Below are 24,240 nucleotides of genomic sequence, written 5' to 3'. Positions count from 1 at the left end.
AATGGGTGTGGGATGAAAAGATGAGGGAAGTGCCCTCTGCAGTTCTTGGAATGTTTTTGTCATTAAGTTTCCATGAATGTCTTGATTGTACCATCGTGTTAATAGTCTGGTATGAATTAGGAGGAAATTTTATTTCATAACACTTGTCACCAAAGACAAGCACATCTCACCACCCATCCATAACATGTATAAACATATGAAAAATTAAATCCAGGTGTACAGTTAAACCTGAGATCCTAAAATGGAACAGGTTAGACTGGTAGGGGAAATTTTATAGGGCTTTGATATTCCTACTTTGCAAAGTGTAAATAAGAGTATGTCACTTGACATTTCAGTAAAGAATGGATTATATATAAATTTACAAGTGTGGTCAAGCAACTTTTAATAACTAAGAATTAAGTTGGGTGAGAGGAAAACATATCCTATCGGATATCAAGACATTACGAAGCTATGGTAATAAGATACATATAAGTGTTCAGGGACAAAATCGAATGAAGAGTTCAGAAGTATATGAAAAAATACGGGTTTGAGAATAATAGAGAAAATAAATGAGTCAGTTATGTAAGTTATGGCCCCAAGTGAAGTGAATTATCAAAAATCTAAAACTATTCATTAATATAGCTGTCCTCAATAATTCTTTACTGTATACTCAGGTGTTATGCAAGGATGAGCTTCCTGAAAATGTGTGTTTATTAGAAGCAATATCAAGAGCACCAATAACAATAGCAGTGTACTGGGGGCCAATATAAATTCTTTTGATTAGTGACTTATACTTGGAGACTTAGGATCTTCTGAGTACCTCATGGCAATGAAAACCATATATCATTCAGGTTGTGACACTGTGAAGAACAAAAGGGGCATTATAGATAATTATGCTGAGAGAACACACATAATTCTGGACCATCCTGGGAAAATCAGGTTATATAGTAGCCCCATCCACGGCCATATAATGCCAGGGACTTCATATTAATTCCAAAGCCGTGAGAGCACTATAATTTCCAAAGGTGCCCCAGGGATCCACACTTAACTTTGGGTGGAGTCCATATATTGTTTTGGCCCAGAGAGTGTGGATGTATTTGTTCCAAAATCACATCAATCTTTTTTTTTTTTTCTGCATGTCCCACCATCTTTAAGTTCTGTCAGTTTGGCGTCTGATCTATAGGAAGCAGGAAATGGAGTACATTTCTCAGGTAGGAAGATGAACTCTTGATCCATTTGTAGCCTTCCCAAAATGACTGGAGAGCCAAAATTTTCTGGTTAACCTGGCCAACAAGGTAGTTTAAATTTTCTACATATGTTATGCCATTTATCATTTTTAGGCCCAAATGTTTCAAAGCTGGTAAGATGCCTAGAAGGATAACAAAGAAGAGAAGGTGGTAGGTGGGGAATTAACATTTCCTGAGCACCTAGAACATGCCAGGCCCTGGGCTTGTTGCTTTATAAAGATTAGTTCATGTCAATCAACCCAGAAGCTCTATGAGATAGGTATTATGTATTCATTTTTAAGATGGAAATATTAAGCCTCAAAGATGGTAGGTAATTTGCCTAAGATAACACAGCTAGTAAGAGCCAGCTAAAGGAACATTTGTCAACTTGTGCTTTCCCACTTTCACCTGAGTTTCTTCATTTCATTATTGGCTTCATCCTACTCAATGTTCTAAGTGATAATGATGAAACTGTTTTAAGACACAACCATTGGAGGCATATTCAATGGAGAGGAAAATGCTACATCTCTTAGCACTGGGAAGGCAGAAACACCATCGTATGGTCATTTAACAGAAAGCAACTATTTAAAGAAAGACTCATAAAATTGAGCTTTATTTCCCAGACTACGACTGGACCTAAATAGGAGTTTCTATACCGGCGACAAACTTCTCTCTACTGTGGCTTCAGCATATGTTCTGAGTTCTCAGAAATCATCATTTTTCTGTTCACTCTGTAGGGTTTCTGTCACCCTAGTGGTGAGTTCTGTGCTAAAAAACCAACACTCCCCTAGTGTCAGATGTGCTGTTTACATGTGACCACATTGGTCGCTTTGATTCTCAGTTTCCTGTGCATCTGGCTGAAGAATGGCCAGATGGAAAGTTGGGGGATGCACTTGTGTACGGTGTCATAGCCTACAGTGGTTACAGCATGTTGACTTACATCCCAAACCTTTAAACTGCATTCTAAAGATCATTTCACATTCTGTAACAACTCCCCTATGTTGGATTCAGGGTGCCCCTGAGTCAGGCAGATACATTCCTGTGCCTTTTTTTCTTAGTTCATCGCCTCTGCTTCTGATAGTTGATCTCTACTTTCAGTCCACCTCTCTCCTTCTCTGTCTCTGTCTCTCAATGAGGCCAGATCTCATCAGAGGTATACTGAGCTAACATACACATTTATGGTTAAAATCTCTAGAAAATATGCGCATAGTTTATCCAAGTTTTTAGCACAATACCTCCCCCAACAAACACTGCAAAATTAGAAAGCAACTTGAGAAAAACTTCTGAAAGACTTTTTAGTGTGGGCATACTTATATTTAAATAACAGGATTAACCATTGTGCTCAGAAATTATAATAAACAAAACACTTGACAAACAAGGACAATGGAATTTTAGAATGGTATCATTGTTCATTAGAGAAAACAATGACCCTTATGATGCTGCGAGCGTAGAGAACTGCATTATCATTTATTCCAAACACAAGCGCGAATATGGAACAGACGAACTAATGAGTTGAGATGTCATCCGAATTTCCATGGGTTATACTTACAGCTTAGAATTGTAGCTTTATTGAACAGTGCCAAAACATTCTTACTTTATAATAGCATTAGTGACAATTCACTTGGATAATCCTATTTGTTTTCATTCATTTAATGAGGTATAGTTTGGGATGGTAATCTGCAGAGGAAAACTTGGGAACAGGTGACAGCATGATTTGAAATGCCTCTTGTATTGAAAGGTAGTTAAGAGCTGACCTAAATGCTTAGATGCACAGTGGTTATCCACTACTATATATTTTACTCCAAAAACAGTGAGGCTAAAGTACCAATTTTAAGAACCTAGGACTTTATTACCTTTTAAAACTTTCCTGCATGGATGATTGGATAATAAGGACTAATTTGCTGCATTTTTGTGGCCTGTTTCCACATGTTTGCATTTCCCAATAATGCTTTCTTTATGGAAAAGAGTATGCTAGGCACAACATATTTTTTTTCCATGCAGTGATCATATGTCTATGATTCATTATATCCTTCAATATATACACACAGTCAATAGTGATGCAGATGGCTAACAGGTATGGATACTTGCCAGGCCTTTAGCTGTCCCAGCTTATAAAAGGGGTTTCTAACATTGAGAACTTCAATTATGTCACTTAAACCCATCAACCTTTTTCCCTTGCCTAATGCTATAAATCTTTCCAATCTCTTATTTCTATAACATCTGATGCCCGGAGTGAAAAGAACCCTTCTGACCATTTTAGTTTTCCATAGAAACTTAGAATGAGAAAATGGGGCCTCTGTACATCTTCCTTATCAACTAAAAGGAAAAGACTTTCCTCATCCCATCTTATGCAAAGGTTAATTCAGCTAGTAAGTAGACTTCTCACATCTTTTGGGGCCCAGGATAAGAACTCATACTAAACTCCAGTCTTTTAGGCCCAGGGAATAAATAACAATAAGATATTCCTACCCAAAAGGTGCCATTCTCGGGTTGGCTCCAGGTACACCTTGCAAGATTCAGTCAAAGTCCAAGTGAGACAGCTGGCAGATAAAGGAAAGGACTCCTATTCCATCAGTCTAGGACCTGTCAGGAGACAAATTACACCAATGGAGAGAATTTAACATAAAGAACACAAAGAATTATTTATTAGGTATTAAATTACAGAACATGCACAAAGGAAACACTGAGTTATTATGGAAATGGAGTACAGTTCCACCAGTAGGGCTGGGGAACAAGAAGAGATGAGAATTATTAAAACCAGAAGCTTGGAGAGAGGACCCCAATGGATCCAACTCTCAAATGTCTGAGGAGGGAGCACTGCTGTAATGGTACTGGGTGTCAGACCCTAGAAAATGGGCCCTGTGGAGGGTAGATCCAGACCTCCTATGAGGAGGTGGTAGCTGGCTGCTGCTGGTATATCTAAGGCCAGCAGCAGGGCCTGTGGGGTTGGCTCAGACCTCTAAGGGTGCTGCCAACTGAGACGAGACAGTGTCTCTGAGGGGGTGGCATGAGACAGGTTCTACAAGTTTTGGAAAAATTGCACACTGGTATCAACTCTGCTATTGGAATGAACTGCCATGGCCTGAGTAAAGAAGTGCTGCTGGGTGATACTGGAGGGGAAAAAAACAGCCAGCAAATCTGAGCTCAGAGGTAGCAGGAAGGAAGACAAACTTTCTCCTCCTCTAGGCTTATAGTCTCCCTCTAGCCTCTCCTATAGGCAGAGCCTAATAGGGAACTAGCAGCAATAGAGAAGGACGTGTGTTTTACAGAGACCCAGCAACCCAAAGCAGAGTTTAGAAGGATGGGTTTGATGCCAGGAGGCAATAGCTTAATAATGAGAGACAGTAGCTTTATACATTAAAAAAGTATATATTGACCAGGAGCAAGAAAACACCAAAACTTCTAAGTGGATTTCTTATGATTAATCTTACACTTGAATTTATATTTCCTCATTCCCCACCAGGTGAGCTCCTTTGGCTAAGAGCATTTATACATTCGGTAAAACTTGAGTCAAGATTTTTCTTTCTAACTTTGTTGTACTAGTGGAGTGGACTCAACTAGAGAAGTTCTTTTATAGAGGTTATCTAGATGACTTTTCCTTCAGAGAGTTGTTTGCCATTGTGAGGAAGGACATCTCTTAAGTCTATTTTAACTTAAGGAAGAAAAGCAAACCCTGCTTGGGAAATGATTTACCATGAGCAGAGGCAGCAGTAAAATCCCACCCTTCATGCCCTTGGCTGAAATACCTGGTCATCCTTCCTGAGTGTGGAACAGAACCTGCAAGGCACATGGGTGCTCCTTTCCAAATCTCTAGGGTTCCCTATAGTCTTCCTGCCAGGTTTGAGTTGAGTTAGATAACAGAATGGGAATTCCCACTTGTTTGTCTTATTTTTTTAAGTTTTATTTTTTGAACGTTGGAAGCCAACCCATTACTCAATAGATTTTTCTTCTTAAGTATGTAGAGATTGTCGGTTACCTTCTAACAGGAAAGCAGAACAATGTCTGGCTTTTTTTTGATGGTGATAGGGACTTCAGCTGCTGAAACGAATCTCTGATTCACATCAAAAACGACCAATCAGCTGCCCCTTGGCTTAAAGAGCATGCCTGGCAAATCACTGGGGGCTGACTTATGTAAGAGCCTCTCGCAGTAGAAAACATGAAGGCAATACAAAGTGGTATTATTTTCCAGTGATTCTCCTTGAGAAATTAGTTTGCTATCTGGCAAGAGGAGAGATGTGCGAGTATTCCTAGAATCTACCTGTGTATTTATTGGCACTTCTACTGCGGAAGAAGGCTTCTTTGTGAAGGGCAGGTTTGGGTTTCTGGCCTGCAAGAGTGCTAGCAGAGGACTCCTCAAAGGAACTAGGAAAGAATTACTTAGGTCTCATCTACAACATGAATCTGATTTTGAACCAAGTTCCTAAGAGAAAAATGGCAACAGGTGTTATAAATGATGCTTCATTCAGTAAACTAATTGAAACAGAACACTGGGCAAGTTTTGTTGGCATGGAAAATTTCAACCCGAGAATATCTGCAAATTAGAAAAATAACATCAACGAGTGTAAGAGTCACAAAAATAAGGAGGCCAGGCCTGTGCTAACATGACAGTAGGAGCACTATTTTATTTACTTTGGGATGGAGGAGTATGAGACATTGTTCATTTCAGCTCTCATAAAGCTAATTTCCTCCATAATAGAATTGGTACAAATTGCATATTTATTCTGGCATAGGCGCTGGGCTCTCCCTTAAGTTTGAAGAGTTCAGATTACCAGTCACCCCCAAGAATAAACCTGGGACAAAGCTGCAGTTTCTAGCATTGAAACAGAGGTCCTCTATATTCCAGTTGTCAAGTAAAACCCCTGGAGAAGTCACAAAACACTCTAAGTCTTAGGTCACTCTTCAAGAATGGTGCAAAGTCACCCAGGTTTCATATTCAAAGAGCTACTAGTGGATCCCTCACCCAGCCTCAAGCCAGACAGAGAGGGGCTTTGTGAGACTCTCTCCTAGGAGTACAGAGGTGGTTTGAATACTGTTAACAACCTGGACAGAGCTAGGCAGACCAATATAGTCATAACCATTGAAGGTTCTGAGGGCCTGTCTGAGACCAAATGCATTAATAAACGAAGAAACCTGTAAGTAACCTTCCCACCAACATTAACCACACCAAAAGCGAGCCAAACCCAGGCTTCTCATAATTGGTTCTTGTTCCGACACAAGGGTGAGAAGAGCCATTTGCTGTGGCCAACGGTTACTGTCGCTCTCCTCTGTAGAAAGCCACTGTCTTCGAAGAGCTTACTAAGGGTCTCCACTAAAGAACAAAAAAAACATGGGTAAGACTGGTTTCCTCTCAAGTTATGACTCAACTTTGGTCACCGCACTTCCACTTCAGCCTATTAACATTCGGTGGCCAGAATGTCACTCTTCTTAATTGGCTGCTCTAGCAAACAACAGCCTCGCTACCTCTCCAGTCATATAGAAAGCCACAAGAATATTTCTTTTTGACTCTCTTCTCTCCACATCAGACCCACAAGTCAAGCTATTGCTGAGATCTATCTTCTCACAATCTACTAGAAAGTGGCCTGCCCTGACTTGCTTACCCTGCTAAAAAGAGAGGCAAGAAATAAACAGCTTATGTGAATTGTATAAATAAAAGGCACTGGTGATGGAGCCTGCCCATGGCATATGGAAATGCAGGAAAGCATTCAGCTTCATCTTGGCTCAGGCAGTGAGAACAGTGCCTTCCTCCTCAGCACCAGGGAAAGCAATGTGAACCCAAGCAAAAGCATATGGTGGGATCCTCATGACCACTCAGGGACTCCTGGACTTGGGGGGAGGGTCAGAGAAGAAAAAAGCTATTGTTTTCTTTTCTTCATCTTTCTTGGAGATCAGAAGACAAAAGTAGGTTCTGAAGATCCACTCTTTGCAGATAATTTCCTCTTGCTCATGCACATGTTAAGACTTTCATAATGTTTCTTGGCTTTGAAATTTTATTACTGCTATTATTGTTAATATTATTTATGATTCTATTAATACAAAATTAATCAGTAAGATTTATTGGGCCAAGTACTATAATAAGCATATTAAATATTTTCTTTGTTAAACTTCACAACTACCAGACGAATTAAATACTAATATTAACCCCAATTAAAATTTAAGAACGTGAGACATGAAGAGGTAAACTTGTTGGAAACCATGTTGCTAAAGAATGGCAGGGCCAGGGTTCAGCCCTAGTCCAGTGCCCCCTCACTTTAGGTCAGTCTTCCCCCTCTTTAAAACAATCAACTGTTCAAATTCTCAGCAAAACCAAATGCTTAGCTTGAAGAGCCAAAGAGTAATTGTTACAAATGTCACTGTTTGGTTTCTCAGATGGTACATCTCAGGGTTATTAAATGTAATCCCTTGTCCCTTTTGCTCCAGCAGCTTCTTTGCCCCTTGGGAAGTGTCCCTCCCATTTCTCACCCCATTTCTTCACAATCCCTCACCCCAACCCCATCCTCACCCAGTCTGGAATCTACTCAGCTTTGGGGATGTAACTCAACTTCCATCTCTCCCAAAAAGACTTCTCCAACTGCTGTAGCTCCCATCTCTGAATTCCTAGAAAAATTTATATTTATACTACTTAATATTTATGTTTTAGTTTTTACTGTTAGTTCTATTTCCAGAATAATCCATCCTCAGGCTGAATTCATTCATTATTTATAATCATTGAAGGCAAGGGCCATGTATTAAAACATTTTTATATCTACACACACCAAGCTCAGGCACTCAATAAATGACCACTGAGAGCTGGATTAGAAAGCCCACTGCAAGCCTGGAATTTGAAACAGGCTGGGTTGGTAGAAAAAGAAGCTACCTTGTCTTCCTAGAGCTCTTAGTGAGTACTGTAGAACACATTTAAGAATAAAGTCTAAGGAGCCTTTCAGGGCAGAAAACAATTCTCTGGCCCCTCAATTCCTGGCCTCCCATGTTCCAACTTCTCTCATATGCTCTGTTCAGACTCCTAGATTTTGAACTAAAAGTATGTAGAGTGTCAGACCCTGAAAAACAACACCAACTTTTACTTACCAGTTTCACTCTAACCTTCACACCTGTGGTTTTGAAGGTGTCAAATTTCCTCTGAAGTTTTTCTGCAAAGCTTTATTTTTCCCTCATTTTCCACTCTGCCAGTCATCCCTGTCAACAGTGACAATCTCTTTGTCAAACAGAAGTCACTTGGACTATCAGTTTTCATTAGCATTGGGGTTGGATAATCCTTGCTTCCTTCAAAACTGTTTTCCTTCTAGGAATTAGTGGTTCCTTTATATTTTGGGTTTCTGAAACTTCTCTAACTAAAGCCCCCCCTGCCCAGATGATTTCTCACAGTTTTCTGAAAATCTTCAGCTAAAAAGATTTGGTGAAACTTCATATTCTATAATTTGAATATGCAAAAATTTGGTATATTACTTGTTTTCTCTTCCAAACTATACATGGCATCCCGGAGAGTTTAATATGCCCTAGAAAATGGTATCTCTCCTGGAATAACTGTTCAAATTTCTTCTCATTTTCGATAAGATCTACTTCCTTACCCCTTCCATTTCCTATCCAGAGCCCATCCTTTGACGAACTGAGCTAGGTAAAAAACCTTTTGCCAACCTCAGAATCCTGTCATCTATTTTCATTCAGATTGTTAAATTCACTAACCTAAAGGAAAGCCATAGATAGTAAATGTAACTCTGCAAAAGGGGCCCCTTCATCCAGTTTGTGTGAGTGTTATTTCAGGGACAAGTAAACAAATAATTAACATCCAAACCTGTCTACCTCAGTTCTCCCACAACCATGTCTCCATTTTCAATGCACCAATTCTTTGTCCTCAAACTCAACCTTTTAAAGAGGTTGAGTTTCAGGAAGGGATAAGTAGCTCTTCATTTTCCCATGATGTTGAAGTGAACCTTGAGCTTACTGTCTCCTAACACCTGCTCACTCTTCCTGGCACTGCTCACCCATTCCCTTTCTATTCCCATTTCTACTCATTCACTGAGAAGAGCTGTTGGGACAGAATTATCTCCACAAGAAAGAGAAAGCATTAGGTAAGAAGTGACAATAATGGTACCACACAGTTAACTTAGGACAATCCAATGAAACTCTAAAAGCAGAATCCCTCTTCCTTGGGGGTTCAGTCTTCACCTGACCAAAATGAACACAAAAGAACCAGGTGATTGGAGTAGCCAGATGTGTGCGCCAATGTATTCTCATTGACCAAGTACCTGGGATAGCCATGTTAAGTATAAAGACAGCAATTCATCTTAAAGCAAACTGTTAGAAATATTATCTTTCTTATGCAAGCAAAAGTTCTGTCTTCCTTTCTAAAGCACAGTACAATCACTCCCAAGAATCAGACATGTTCAAATCCTGATTCCATAAAACAGTAGCCAGGAAATCTTGGGCAAATTATTTAGCCTCCCCAGATAGCAGTTTTCTCAAACATAAAACACAGATTTTGCCCCATGTATCCCATGTACAAATGGACTGAATTAACCTATAGAACTACTTTCTAAACTTTAAAGCTCTACATGTATATAAACTCTACATAATAGTACCATTCTGTTTTTTATTTTCCCATTAATAATTCTTGATTTCCTGCCATTTCTCAACTCCTTTCTCTAATATACCAATGATCTTTTTCTGGAATACTGAAAAATTTCTTATTTGTAGTTTGAACTCTATTTCTAATCCCTTGCAAAACAAATCCCCCAAAAACCTAGCTCTTTCTTAAACTACTTCTGGATAAATATTCAGGCATTCTGGTCTTTCAGTTTTTTTTAAAATAACTAAGGAGGTGTTTTCTTGTGAAAAATTTTAAAAAACATTCTGGGTCCATAAGAAAGAGGTTGAAATCTCTTTAAACCAGATTCAGAGAATAGAGGGGCTCTCCGTAACAACTCATATTACATTGTTACAACAACATCTGCAGATCTCAAGAAACATTATAAACACTGTCACCTCAACTGTTGCTTCTATATGATTATACCAATTTTAGAGTTAAATATTTGGGCTTAAGTAGTTGGCAAAAGCCATACATGAAATCCTACTATCACCTTCAAAGGCAAAAAATAAATGGAAAAATGGTGATGCTTTGGCTAGAAGAGGAAGAAAGATTTTAACTTGGGAAAGGAAACTCAGAGGGGCAGATGCTGTTACTGAACGCTACACTCTCATCTGGTGACATCTGAAAAACTTAAAACTTTTACAGTACATTTTTCTCACCTTTTACTGGTATATCAGTTTAACTGAGCAACTCTTCTTGAATCAGCAAGAATATCATGTTGTCATCTCAAAATGATCATTAATTATCTCCTACAAATATTTAATACAATGATTGGACTAATGAGACACTCACTTAAGCCTGAAATAGACAGTTTGTATGACTCAATGAAAGCATTTAATTTTTTAAAAAGATAAAAAAATCCAGATAACATAACCAAAAGATTAACTGCTTCCTAAAACTCTTCAATTGATGATTGTGGCATCATGTAGATACCATTCCATTTAGAACTGACCCCAGGATAAAACCATAATTCAACTCTAGCCTTAGTACTTATTAGCAATGATGACTCATTGTTCCCTAGTTGATGTTAAACTTTTTAAAGGGGTGGAAACATTGTTAACCAGACCTTTAAAGAACTCACATAGAGAAGCTTTGGAAGAGGCAAAGGTTCAGAAAGCAAGATGAATTTGTGGTACAATCACAATTTAGGGAAAAGCTGGGGGTTTGAAAATGCCAACTAAAAGCTTTTCTTGTAAATTGAATTGTCATTTTAAATGTAAAAGCATTGGGCTTTAATTAAATAACAGAGCTGTCCCTGAATATAGAGAATCTTAATGATGATGTATTGCCTAATAAGCCAGCTACTCAAGCAAGATGTACAGGAATATCAATTCATTTTCTTATGACAGAGCACATCAAATATTATCCACAGGAATTGTCCAGTCATGAGCAGAGAAAAGCAGGGAATTCTCATAAAACACAAATCAACAGGTAAAAACCATTTTTCTTTTTGTAAGACAAGGGAGAAACTACTCTGTAAAGTCTGGCAAGAAAAGAGAACTACTATAGGAGGAAACAGTGGTTTAAACCCTGAAATTATATAGGCAAACCCAAGAGATACTGCAGGTTCACTTCCAGACCACCACAATACAGTGAATATTGCAGTACAGCGAGTCAAATGAATTTTTTGTCTTCCTAGAACATGTAAAAGTTATGTTTACATTATACTGTAGTCTATTAAGTGTGCAATAGTGTATGTCTAAAAGATGTATATTGCTCAATTAAAAAATACTTTATTGCTAAAAATGCCAATCATCATCTTTGCTTTCAGCAAGTTGTAATCATTTTGCTGATGAAGAGTCTTGACTTGATGTTGATGACTGCTGACTATTCAGGGTGGTCATTGCTGAAGGTTGGGGTGGTTGTGGCAAGTAAAAAAAAATATGACAACAATGAAGTTGCCACATTGATTGGCTCTTCCTTTCATGAATGATTTCTCTGTTGCATGCAGTGTTGTTTGATAGCATTTACCCATCGTGGAACTTCTTTCAAAATTGGAGTCAAACTTCTCAAACCCTGCTGCTGCTTTAGCAACTAAATTTATGTGATATTCTAAGTACTTCGTTGTTACTTCAATAGTCTTTACAGCATCTTCACCAGGAGTAGATTCCATCTCAGGAAACCACTTTCTTTGCTCATCCATCAGAAGCAACTCCTCATCTGCTCAAGTTTTCTCATGAGATTGCAGCAATTCAGTCACATCTGCAGGCACCACCTCTAATTTTAGATCTCTTGCTATTTCTACAACATCTGAAGTTACTTCCTTCACTGGAGTCTTGGACCTCTCCAAGTCATCCGTGAGGGGTGGAATCAGCTTCTTCCATCTCTGTTAATGTTGATATTCTGACCTCTTCCCATGAATCTCAAATGTTCTTAATGGCATCCTGAATGGTAAAAAGTTTCTAGAAGGTTTTTAAATTTACTTCACCCAGATCCATCAGAGGAATCACTCTCTATGGTAGCAAAAGCTTTACAAAATGTATTTCTTAAATAATAAGATCTGAAAGTCAAAATTACTTGATCCATGGGCTGCAGAATGGATGCTGTTTGTAGGCATGAAAACATTAATCCTGCTATATATCTCCATCAGAACTCTTAGGTGACTAGGTACATTGTCAATGAATGATAATATTTTGAAAGGAATCTTTCTTTTTTCTGAGCAGTAGGTCTCAATAGGGGCCTTAAAATATTCCATAAACCATGATGTAAACAGCTGCAATGTCACCTAAGCTTTGTTGTTCCATTTCTGAAGCATGGGTAGTATAGACTTAGCATAATTCTTAAGGCACCTAGGAATTTTAGAATGGTAAGTGAATATTAGCTTCAACTGAAATTCACCAGCTGCAGTAGTCCCTAATAGGAGAGTCAGCCTGTTCTTTGAAGCTTTGGACTAGGCTTTGACTTCTCCTCTCTAGTTATGAAAGTCCTAGATGGTATCTTATTCCAATAAAAGGCTGTTTCATCTACATTGAAAATCTGTTGTTTAGTATAACCACCTTCATAAATTATCTTAGCTAGATCTTCTGGCTAACTTGCTGCAGCTTCTACATCAGTACCTGCTGCTTAACCTTGCACTTTCATGTTATGGAGATGGCTTCTTTCCCTAAACCTCATGAACCAACATCTGCTAGCTTCAGACTTCTCTTCTGCAGCTTCCTCATCTCACTTGGACTTCATTAAATTGAAGAGAGTTAGAGCCTTGCTCTGGATTAAGCTCTGGCTTAAGGGAATATTATGGCTGGTTTGATCTTCCACCCAGATCTCCAAAACTTTCTCCGTATCAGCAGTAAGGCTGTTTTCCTTTCTTATCATTTGTGTGTTCACTGGAGTAGCACTTTTATTTCCTTCAGGAACTTTTCCTTTGCATTCCTAATTTGGCTAAATGTTTGGCACAAGAGGCCTAGAAAATTTTGGCCTGCCTCAGCTTTCAATATGCCTTCTTCACTAAGCTTAATCATTTCTAGCTTTTGATTTGAAGTGAGAGACTTTCTTTTGATCACTTAGAGGCCATTGTAGGGTAATTAATTGGTCTAATTTCAATATTGTTGTGTCTCATGGAATAGGGAGTGAGAGAAATGGGGGATGTCCAGTAGGTGGGGCAGTCAGAACACACACATTTATGTTTGCCATCTTATATGGCCACAACTTGTGGCTCCCACAAACAATTATAAGAGTGACATAAAAAATCACTGACCCCAGATCACCATAACAAATTTAATACAAATGAAAAATTTTGAAATATTGTGAGAATTACCAGAATGTGACACAGAGACACAAAGTTAGTAAACACTGTTGGAAAAATGGCACCAATAGACTTGCTCAATGGCACCAATAGCTTTGCCACAAACCTTCAATTTGTACAAACCATAGTATCTGTGAAGTACACTAAAGCAAAGCATAATAAAATGATGTATGCCTGATGCTGATTGTACAAACCAGATTTCATCTCTCCTGGATTTCATGCATCTTGACCAAAGAAAAGAGAGGTCAATGATCCACTTTTAAAAGTAAAAATAAATGGGTGGAGTATACCTTTTATTGAAAGCATTCCTAAAGTCATATGAATCATAGTTTATACATTTTAATTAGTTTGAATTAGAAAACATATCCTTCATGGCCAATTATTTCTGACTCAGTTGTTTACTTACTTACTATGAGAATGACCTGTGGAGTCTTGGTTGAGCCAAGATAGATATTCTGCAAAGCTCTGCCCCTCATGATGAAGTGTTCTTTCTGAGACAGCATAATGACATCTAGATATATAGTTCAATACAAATGAGGGCATTTTGAATAATTATATATTACCTAAATGATCATTTAATACCTCGGTAACTTAATTTTTTCTTCCTATAAGCATTACTCATAAGGTGTTAATTCTCACATCATCTTCGAGAGAAAGGTCAGTATTATTAGTCATTGAGACTGAAGTTAACTTCACCAATTCTCTCTTCAAAAATACAATGCTGAAAAAGTGAAGACACCAGAGGTCACAATAGTAGCAAGTAAGTCATTGAAGACTTCTTGGTTCTCCTTTATTTAGAGACGAGAAGGAAGAAAAAAAATTGAATAGGAAGAATCTGGAAAAGAGGAAGGTCTATTTGAGACAAAACAGGATAAGAAAACATTGAAAAATGAAAATTAATAGATTTGCTTCAGTGGGAAGTAAAATCTATCAGTTCTGATGGTGCTCTGAATCTTTGATTCTGATTTGTGATTTGGGTTGGGTTAGTCCCTGAAGGAAAAACTTTTAGAAGAATTCAGGATATTACTCCAACTCTGATTTCCCAAAACTGAAGAATTTTTCTTTTCTACTATTAGAAGCTTAAAATACCTGGATATGTGGGATTATTCATTTCAGAGGCTGTTCTTCCTAGAAGTCAAAACAAAGGATGAGCATCTCCACGGTGGGCTGGATCTTGCAGTGACTCGCATCCTTCTTTCCACATAGCCAAACCTGAGGATACAAAACATTCCCATCAGTATCAGAGGTTTCCCACAGCCCAGGCTGTCCACATGGGAGTGTGGGAGAAAGGTTTAGTCTGGCTGAGATGAGTGGTAGCATTTAGGCCAGACAGATACCATGCCAGTGTTTACACAGGAAAAAAATGAGAGAATGTAACACTCACTGCGTTCCCTTCATGACAGTCAACAAACCTAGGCTCCGAAGAGGCCCCATTCTGCCCCATACTAATGAGATCAGCCCATCACTTCAAGAAATAGTCCCTTTCCTTTCAGTCAGCACTGTGGTCATGCTCACAAGACACCAGCATCAGAGCACAAGGTAGTTGATACATAAATGGTTCACCACACTCCCAAGCACAGGGGCTCAGAGGTGAGCCTTAGAGCCCTTCTGAGAGAGGAGGGGCAGGGAGGTTAATAACTTGGTTGGGGTGGAGGTTTTGTCTCTGAGATCACTTGAACACACCAGGAGCAGCTTAACCTGATTGATTAATAATAAAAGCACCAAGAAAGAGCATCATGAGGCCAGCTTCCACTTGTGTTTTCTAGGACATGCTTATTAAGTCTCATTATATACTTTTACCAATATAGAGATTACTGTATTTTTAAAAAATAGATATACTGCACATACCATAAAATGTACCCTTTAGAAGAGTGCAATTAAGCAGGTTTTAAAAGTATATCCACAAAGTTATGCAGCAACAACCATTATGTATTTCCACAACATTTTCATCAGCCCACAAAAAAACCTTACACCCATTAGCAATCACTCCCCTCAGTCCCTGGCAACCATTAATCACATTTCTGTTACCATGGCTATGACTATCCTGGGGCTTTATATAAATAGATCACACAACATGTGGCATTTTGTGGCTTCTTTCACTTAGCATGCTTTCAAGGTTCATCTATATTGTAATATGTATCAGTAATTCATTCCTTTTTAATGCTAAATCTGGAGTCTCAATTCTATTACATTGACCTATATATCTATCTTTATACTAGAAACACACTGTCTTGATTACTGTAGCTTTGTAATAGATTTTAAATGAGAAAGTGTGAATCCTTCAACTTTGTTTTTCTTTTTCAAGGTTGTTTTGGCTATTCTGAGTCCCTTGCATTTTCATATTAATTGTAGTATCAGAAATTTGTCAGTTTCTTCAAAGAAGGCATTTTGATAGAGTTTTGATAGAGAATTTTGATAGAGATTGTGTTGAATCTGTAGATCAATTTGGAGAGCACTGACATCTTAACAATATTGTGTCTTCCAATCCATGAACATGGAATGTCTTTCCACTTACATAGGTGTTTTAAAATTTCTTTCAATGATATTTTATAGTTTTCAAATTATAAGTTTTGTGCTTCATTAAATTTATCCCTAAGTATTTTATCTTTTTCAATGACTGCAAATGCAGCTATTTCCTTACTTATATCTTTAGTACATTCATCACTACTACATAGACATACAATCAATTTTTGAATATTGGTCTTGTATCCTACAACCTTTCCAAATTAATTAATTAACTAATTAGTGAATTTTTAAAACTTCCTATACACGTGATCATGTTATCTACAAAAAGAAATAGTTTTACTGTTTTCCTAATCAGGATAGCTTTTATATCGTTTTCTTGCCTAAATGCCCTGTCTAGAACCTTCAGTACAATGTTGAATACAGGGGGTGAGATTGGACATCCTTCCCTTGGAAAAGTACACAATCTTTCACTATCAAGTATAAAGTTATATGTGGGTTCTTCATAGATGTTATCAAGTTGAGGATGTTCTTTTCTATTACTAGTTGTTGAAATTTTTTATCATAAGGGTGTTGAATTTTGACAAGTTTCTTTCTCATCTATTGAGATGATCATGTGGTTTTTGTCCTTTATTCTATTATGTGATGCATTACATTAGTTGATTTTTGGATATTAAACCAATCTTGCATTCTTAGGATAAATCTCAATTGGTCATTGTATCAGTCTGCTTGTGCTGCCATAACAAAATCCCATCAGCTGGATGACTTCAACAACAGAAGTTTATTTTCTGGAAGTCCAAGGTCAGGATGCAATTAGGGTCAGGTTTTGGTGAGGTTTCTCTTCCTGGCTTGCAGATGGCTACCTTCCCACCATGTCCTTACATGGAGAAAGAGAAAGTAATCCATCTCTTTCTTTTTGCATTTTACTGTAAACAGAAAGAATCCAGCCACTCTTTCAACATTTTGCTTAGAAATCTCCTCAGCTAACTATCCAACTCCATCACTCTCAAGTTCTATCTTCCACAAAATACTAGAACACAGTTCAGCCAAGTTCTTTTCCACCTTATGGCAAAAAATCATCTTTCCTCCAGTTTCCAAAAACATATTCCTCATTTCTAAGACCTCACCAGAATTGCCTGTAACATCCATATTTCTAGTATGTACCTCAAAACTTTGTCACTTTCTCCCCATTACCTAATTCCAAAGTCATTTCCACATTTTCAGGTATTTGTTACAGCAGCACCTAACTCCTGGTACCAAAACTTGTCTTTGTTAGTCCAGGCTGCCATAACAAAATACCACAGACTTAATAGCTTAAACAACAGAAATTTATTTTTCATAGTTCAGGAGGCTAGTGTTGAGAGGTGCCCAGAACAAAAAAAGGCTCTGAATAAGGTCTAGGCTTCTATACAAGCTGTTCTTTTTTTTTTTTTTTTAAGATTATTTATTTATTTATTTGTTAGAGAGAGAGAGTACAAACAGGGGGAGTGTCAGGCAGAGGGAGAGGGCGAAGCAGACTGCCCTGAGCAGGGGCTTGATCCCAGGACCCTGAGATCATGACCTGAGCTGAAGGTAGACACTTAACCAACTGAGCCACCCGCACCACTGTACAAGCTGTTCTGCCACTTAGGCCATATGATTCAGAAGGTCCAGTGGTACTTGAAAGTTCAGTGACAGATAGGGATGGTGTTTGGAGCCTTTGGCAGGTCATATGTATAAACTGCAGTGCAAGCCTTTAGTATTTTTTTTACCAAAGCCTTACCATCCTGTTGGATAACTGCTCTCCTTTTAAGATGCAACTCTTGACCTGCTAGTTGGCCTTAGAAGAGACCTCATGTGACCCAAGGTGCCTATGATGAACTGGGTGTTATCTGACCCACCAAGTCATAAAGTTGGTCATGTACAGCAGAATTCCATCATCAAATGGAAATGGTATATACATTATCAGAACTGAATAGGCCTTGAAGGCACAAATAAGTTACATGAATAAGTGACCCAAAAGCCCATGGTCCCCACTTCTGCTACATTGCCTTTTCCTTCCTTATTCCTATGTACTCATGGGGAATTCCCAATAATCAGTTGGCAGAGGAATAAAAGACTTGGGCCTGGTTTACAGATGTTCTTCACAATTCACAGGCATGACTCAAGAGCAGAGAGCCATAGCTTTCTGCAAGGTCCCTGAAGGGGAGCAGTAAAAAGAAATCTTTCTAGGATAGAACTTCATCCAGCACACCCAATTACTCACTTTGCCTTGAAGGAAAAATGGCCAGATGTGCAATTTTATACTGATTCATGGGTTGTGGTCAATGGTTTGGTTGGATGGTCAGGGACTTGGAAGGAACATGATTAGAAAAGCTGTGACAAGAAAATTTAGGGAGGACGTATGTGGATAGACCTCTCTGAACAGACAAAAACCATAAAGATTTTGTGTCTCATTTTGTCACTCACTGAAGAGTAACCTCAACAGAGGAGGAGGATTTTCATAATAAAATAATCAATAATTAAATAATCAAATCGAGAGATGACCCATTCTGTGGATATCAGTCAATCTCTTTCCCCAGCCACCTCTGTCATTGTTCAATGAGTTTATGAACACCCCATGGTCGCTGGGGTGGAGGTTACACATGAGCTCAGCAACATGGGCTTTCACTTACCAAGGCTAACTGGGTTATGTCACCTGCTGAGTGTCCTGAGTCCCTGGTATGGCACCACTGCCTGGGGTGATTGGCCAACCATCTGGTGGGAGGTTGATTACATTGGGCCACTTCAATCAATGGAAGGGGCAACATTTTTTTCTTACTGGAAATAGATACTTACTCTGGATAGGGATTTGCCTTCCCTGCTCACAGCGCTTCTGCCCAAACTACCAACTGGATATACACAATGCCTTATCCACTGTCATAGTTTCCTACACAGTATTACTTCTGATAAAGGGACTCACTTTGCAGCAAATAAAGTGCAGCAGTGGGCCCACGCTCATGGAATTCACTAGTCTTAACATGTTTCTCACCATCCTGAAGTAGCTGGCTTGATAGAATGGTGGAATTCCCTTTTGACGACTCAGTTGCAGTGCCAGCTAGGTAGCCATACCTTGCACGGCTAAGGCAAAGTTCTGACCATATATGGTGTATATGGTGCTGTTTCACCCACACCAGACTTCATGGGTCCAGGAATCAAGGAGTGGAAATGGAATAAGCGCCATTCTCTATTAGCCCTAGTGATCCACTAGTAAGACTTTTCTTCCTGTTCCCATGAACTTATGCTCTGCTGGCCTAGAAATCTTAGTTCCAAAGATAAGAATGCTCCTACTAGGAGATGCAACAATGATTCCATTGAACTGAAAGTTAAGTCTGCTGCCTGGCCACTTTGCACTCCCCATGCCTCTGTATCAACAGGCAAAGAAGGGAGTTACTGTGCTATCTAAAGTGATTGAGGAGTGCCTGGGTGGCTCTGTCCGTTAAGCATCTGCCTTCAACTCAGGTCATGATCCCAGGGTCCTGGGATCAAGCCCTGCCTTGGGCCCCCTGCTCAAGGGGGAACCTGCTTCTCCCTCTCCCTCTGCCACTCCCCTGCTTGTGCTCGCTTGTTCTCTCTCTCTCTCTCTCTCTCTTTCTGCGTGTCAAATAAATAAATAAAATCTTTTAAAAAATAAAGTGATTGATATGGACTACCAAGGAGAAATTGGACTATTTATTCATCCACCAAGGAGGGAAGGAAGGAACACAGGAGATCCCTTAGGATGTCTCTTAGTACTCCTATGCCCTGTGATTAAGGTCAGTGGAAAACTACAGCAACCCAAACCGGGCAGGACTACTAATGGCCCAAGATCTTTCAGGAGTAAAGGTTTGGGTGACCTCACCAGGTAAAGAATAACAACCAGTTGAGGTGCTTGCTGAAAGCAAAGGGAATACAGAATGAGTAGAGAAGAAGGTATGTATAAAATATCAGCTATGACCACATAACCAGTTATAAAAACAAGGATTGTAATTGTCATGAGTATTTCCTCCTTATTTCTTATGAATGTGTGTGTGTGTATGTGTGTGTTCTTTCTTCTCTTCTTTCCTTATCATGTAACATAAGATGTATTGGCTGCATATCATAGTATTTAATTATTGTTAATTTTACACCATAGCATTTAAGTTATAGGATATCAAGGAGAAGTGTAAACATCACTCAAGGACTTTATCTCTTCTTCTGAGGAAGGGGTTATTATGTTTTCATTGTACACAGCACAACTGTATAAAGTTAGGCAGAATTATGACCTTGTTACTGTCTTTATTTGGAGATTAAATTTAGTTTAAGGAGATATGTATGGATACCAAGTTAACAGGGGGTAGACTTAGTGATGATTAATTTTATGTGTCAGCTTGATGGAGCCACTGGGTGCCCAGATACTTGGTCATTTTTCTGGGCATACTGTGAAGATGTTTTTAGATGAGACTAATATTTGAATGGTAGACTGAGTAAAACAGATTTCCCTCCCTAATGTTCATGGCCCTCATCGAATCAGTTGAAGGCCTGAATAGAACAAAAATCCTGACTCCCCCACAAAAAAGAGGGAATTCCTCCTGCCTATTTGAGCTTGGACATCAGTCTTCTTTTGTATTCATTTTAAACTGAAATGTCATCTCTTCTTGAGTCTTGAGCCTGCTGGCTTTTGGGCTAGAACTACACTATCAGATCACCTGAGTCACCAGCCTGCTCACTGTATATATGCACAGAAAGGGGGGGAGGGAGGGAGTTTGGTTGTTTCTCTGTTAACCCTGACTAGACAAATACAATCATGATACAGAATCCTCTTTATATATTGCCAAATTCAATTTGCTAATATTTTGTTGAGAATTTTTTTATCTATATTTATAAGAGATATTAATCTGTAGCTTTGTTATGATTTTGTCTGGTGTATAAACCTTATAAAATAAGTTGAGAAGTATTTCCTTATCTTCTATTTTTTTTGGAAAAAATTTCAAAGAATTAATATTAATTTTTAATTAATACTCTTTTGTTTGATAGTCTTTACCAGGGAAGCCATCTCCTCCTGGGCTTTCCTCTGTGGGATTTTTGTTTGTTTATTTGTTTCTGTTGTTACTAATACAGTCTCTTTACTTGTCATAGGTCTATCTTGATTTTTTAGTTTTTCTTGAGTCGGTTTTGGTAGTTTTGTCTTTCTTGAAAGTTGCCTATTTTATCTAAGTAATTTGTTGGCATACAGTTGTTCACAGTATTTCCTTAGAATTCATTTTATTTCTATAAGGTCAGTGGTGATGTCCCTTTTTTCATTTCTGATTGTAGTAATTTGAATCCTCTTTTTTTCTTGGTTAAATTCGGTAGAGTTTCAAAACGGATAAAAGACCTAAATGTGAGATAGGAACCATCAAAATCCTAGAGGAGAACATAGGCAGCAGCCTCTTTGACGTAGGCCACAGCAAATTCTTGTGAGACACATCTTCAAAGGCAAGGGAAACAAAAGCAAAAGTGAACTATTGAGACTTCATCAAGATAAAAACCTCTTGCACAGCCAAGGAAACAGTCAACAAAACTAAAAGGCAATCTACAGAATGGGAGAAGATATTTGCAAATGTCTTATCAGATAAAGGGCTAGTACCCAAAATCTATAAAGAACTTATCAAACTCAACACCCAAAAAAACCAAAAAATACAGTCAAGAAATGGGCAGAAGACATGAACAAAATTGCTGGAGAGGAGGTGGGTGGGGGATGGGGTAACTGTGATGGGCATTAAGGAGGGCACTTGATGTAATGAGCACTGGGTGTTATATGCAACTGATGAATCACTAAACTCTACCTCTGAAACTAATAATACCCTATATGTTAATTAATTAAATTTAAATAAAAATCTAAAAAATTAGGTAGAGTTTTATTTTGTTAATCATTTCAAAAAAACCCAACTTTTGATCTTTTCTATTTTTTTAATCCCTCATTTCATTTAACTGTTATTTCTTTTTGAACCAGTTTCAGTAATTTGTGTCTTTTTAGAAATTTGTTCATTTCATCTAGGCTATGTAATTTGTTGGCATAAAATTGTTTAAAGGGACGCCTGGGTGGCTCAATTGCTCAATTAAGCAATTGACCTGCCTTCGACTCAGGTCATGATCCTAGGGTTCCAGGATTGAGCCCTGCATTGGGTTCCCTACCTGGGGGGGGAGCCTGCTTCTCCCTCTCCCTCTGCCTGCCACTCCCCCTGCTTGTGAGCACCCTCTTTCTCTCTTTCTCTGACAAATAAATAAAATATTTAAAAAGTTGTTTATAGTATTGCCTTAGAATATATTTTATTTCATTACGTAGTAAAATCCTCTCTTTTAGTCCTGATTTTGGTCAATTGAGTCTCATCTCTTTTTTTTTCCCTCAGTCAATCAAGCTAAGGGCCTGCCAATTTTGCTGATCTTTTCAAAGAACCAATTTCAGGTTTCATTCATTTTTTTTCTACTGTTGTATTTTTCCTGCAGCATATTTGAATTCAGTTAATGAAGTTCTTTATCTTTTTCTCTGTTTTGCTTTTCTCAGGAGTGGTAGGGAGGCTGTGAAAATCACCCTATGGACTGCATCATTTGGGCTCTCTGCTACTCTGGGCTCCTGGTGGGTTCAGCATCAGAAGCTGTGGAGAAGAAGGAAAAGCTAGGGAGGATTCTTGCTCACTCACTTCTGCTTTGGAATTTTGGTTCTGGTAATTGTTGCACACCTCCTGTCAGGAGGTTCTTCTGTGGCTCCAGTTCACATTGGACTCCCAAGACACTGTTTTCTCTCTTCCTTATCTTCAGGCCTGGGGTTGGTAAATGCTGTCCATTTTTGCCAAGTCTCTGGACCCTTCAACATCCCTTGTTGCATCCTTTAATGTTGCCTATACTTGTGCTAAGTGTTATTAAATTCCCTTAAAAAATCTCATCTAAGGGGGTGCCCAGGTGGCTCAGATGGTTAAGTATCTGTCTTCAGCTCAGGTCATGATCCAGGGTCCTGGGATCAAGCCCCGCATCGGGCTCCCTGCTCAGTGGGGAGCCTGCTTCTCACTCTCCCTCTGCCATTCCCTCCACTTGTGCTCTCTGGCTCTCTCTTTCTCATATAAATAAAATCTTTAAAAAAAAATCTCATCTAAGGGTACTTTCTATTTCTTTATGGGACTCTAACTGATACAGCCAACCCTCATTGGCTGGCAGTACATAGGATAATCTGCTACAGTATTTATCCTCTCAGCTAACAGTTTTGTTTGGAGAATTATATATCTGTATCTGTGTCTAAATATCTATATCTCATTCATCTATCTATCTATCTATCTATCTATCATCTAACAATAGTAATACATTATTTTTCAGGAAACACTTTAGAGAAAATAAGCTTACGCAAATCTACAATGCAATGCAACTTTAAAAGATATATGTAATTGTATGATTCCACTTATGTAGGTTATAAAAGAGGCAAAACTAATTTATGGAACTGGAAGTTATAAAGTGACTATTTCTGGAGGAGAGAGGTGTAGGGGTTGGGAGAAAAGATGAGGGGGTCATTTAAGATGCTGGTGATATTCCTTTTCTTGATCTTGGTGGCGCTCCCAGAGGTGAGTTCACTTTGTGATAATTATTGAGCTGGGTATTCAGTATTTGTATGGGTTTCTGCATGTGTATTATTCTCCCATTTTGAAAGAGCAAAAGTTACAAAAAAGCTAGTATTTCCCATTGTATTAGACAAATGAAATTTGTGAGAAATCATTACATTTGTTCATTACACCAAAATCAAATGAGCTGGCTTTTATGGAATAGTTGAAAGGTGTTTTCCAACCTCATTTTTGTACAAAGTTTAGACAAGCTTTTCAGTGTGTGCCAGAATAGTACAGATCAAAAATTTAAAAACAAATTTGAGTCAGTTCTTTTTTATTATGCAAAAGACTCTTGTGACTCTTTAATTCATTTATTCTCTCATTCAGTAACTATTTTTCTGAGTGTCTAGTATGGTCTATACTTTGTGCATATGCAGGGAGGGTCAATAATGAAAAGAAAGATCCAGGCCACAAAGTGTTCATCTTTGAAACAAACCCAAGAAAATAAAATTCAACATGATTCTTCTTGTAAGAAGAAAAGAGACTCCGGGAGCCTGCAGGCCTTTGGAAGTGCTCCACTCAACGAAGGGGAAGAATTTAGCAGAATTTAGTAGGGGTGGGAAAGAGGGGATATGATAGGAATCATAAAATTCTGGAAAGCCACTCCTTTCTGGGAATTCTGGAAGGCTACCCTTTCTT

This window comes from Zalophus californianus, chromosome 7, assembly GCF_009762305.2.
Source record: "Zalophus californianus isolate mZalCal1 chromosome 7, mZalCal1.pri.v2, whole genome shotgun sequence".
In the NCBI taxonomy this organism is placed as follows: domain Eukaryota; kingdom Metazoa; phylum Chordata; class Mammalia; order Carnivora; family Otariidae; genus Zalophus; species Zalophus californianus.
The sequence above is the reverse complement of the archived record's forward strand: the minus strand, read 5'-3'. Positions refer to the sequence as shown.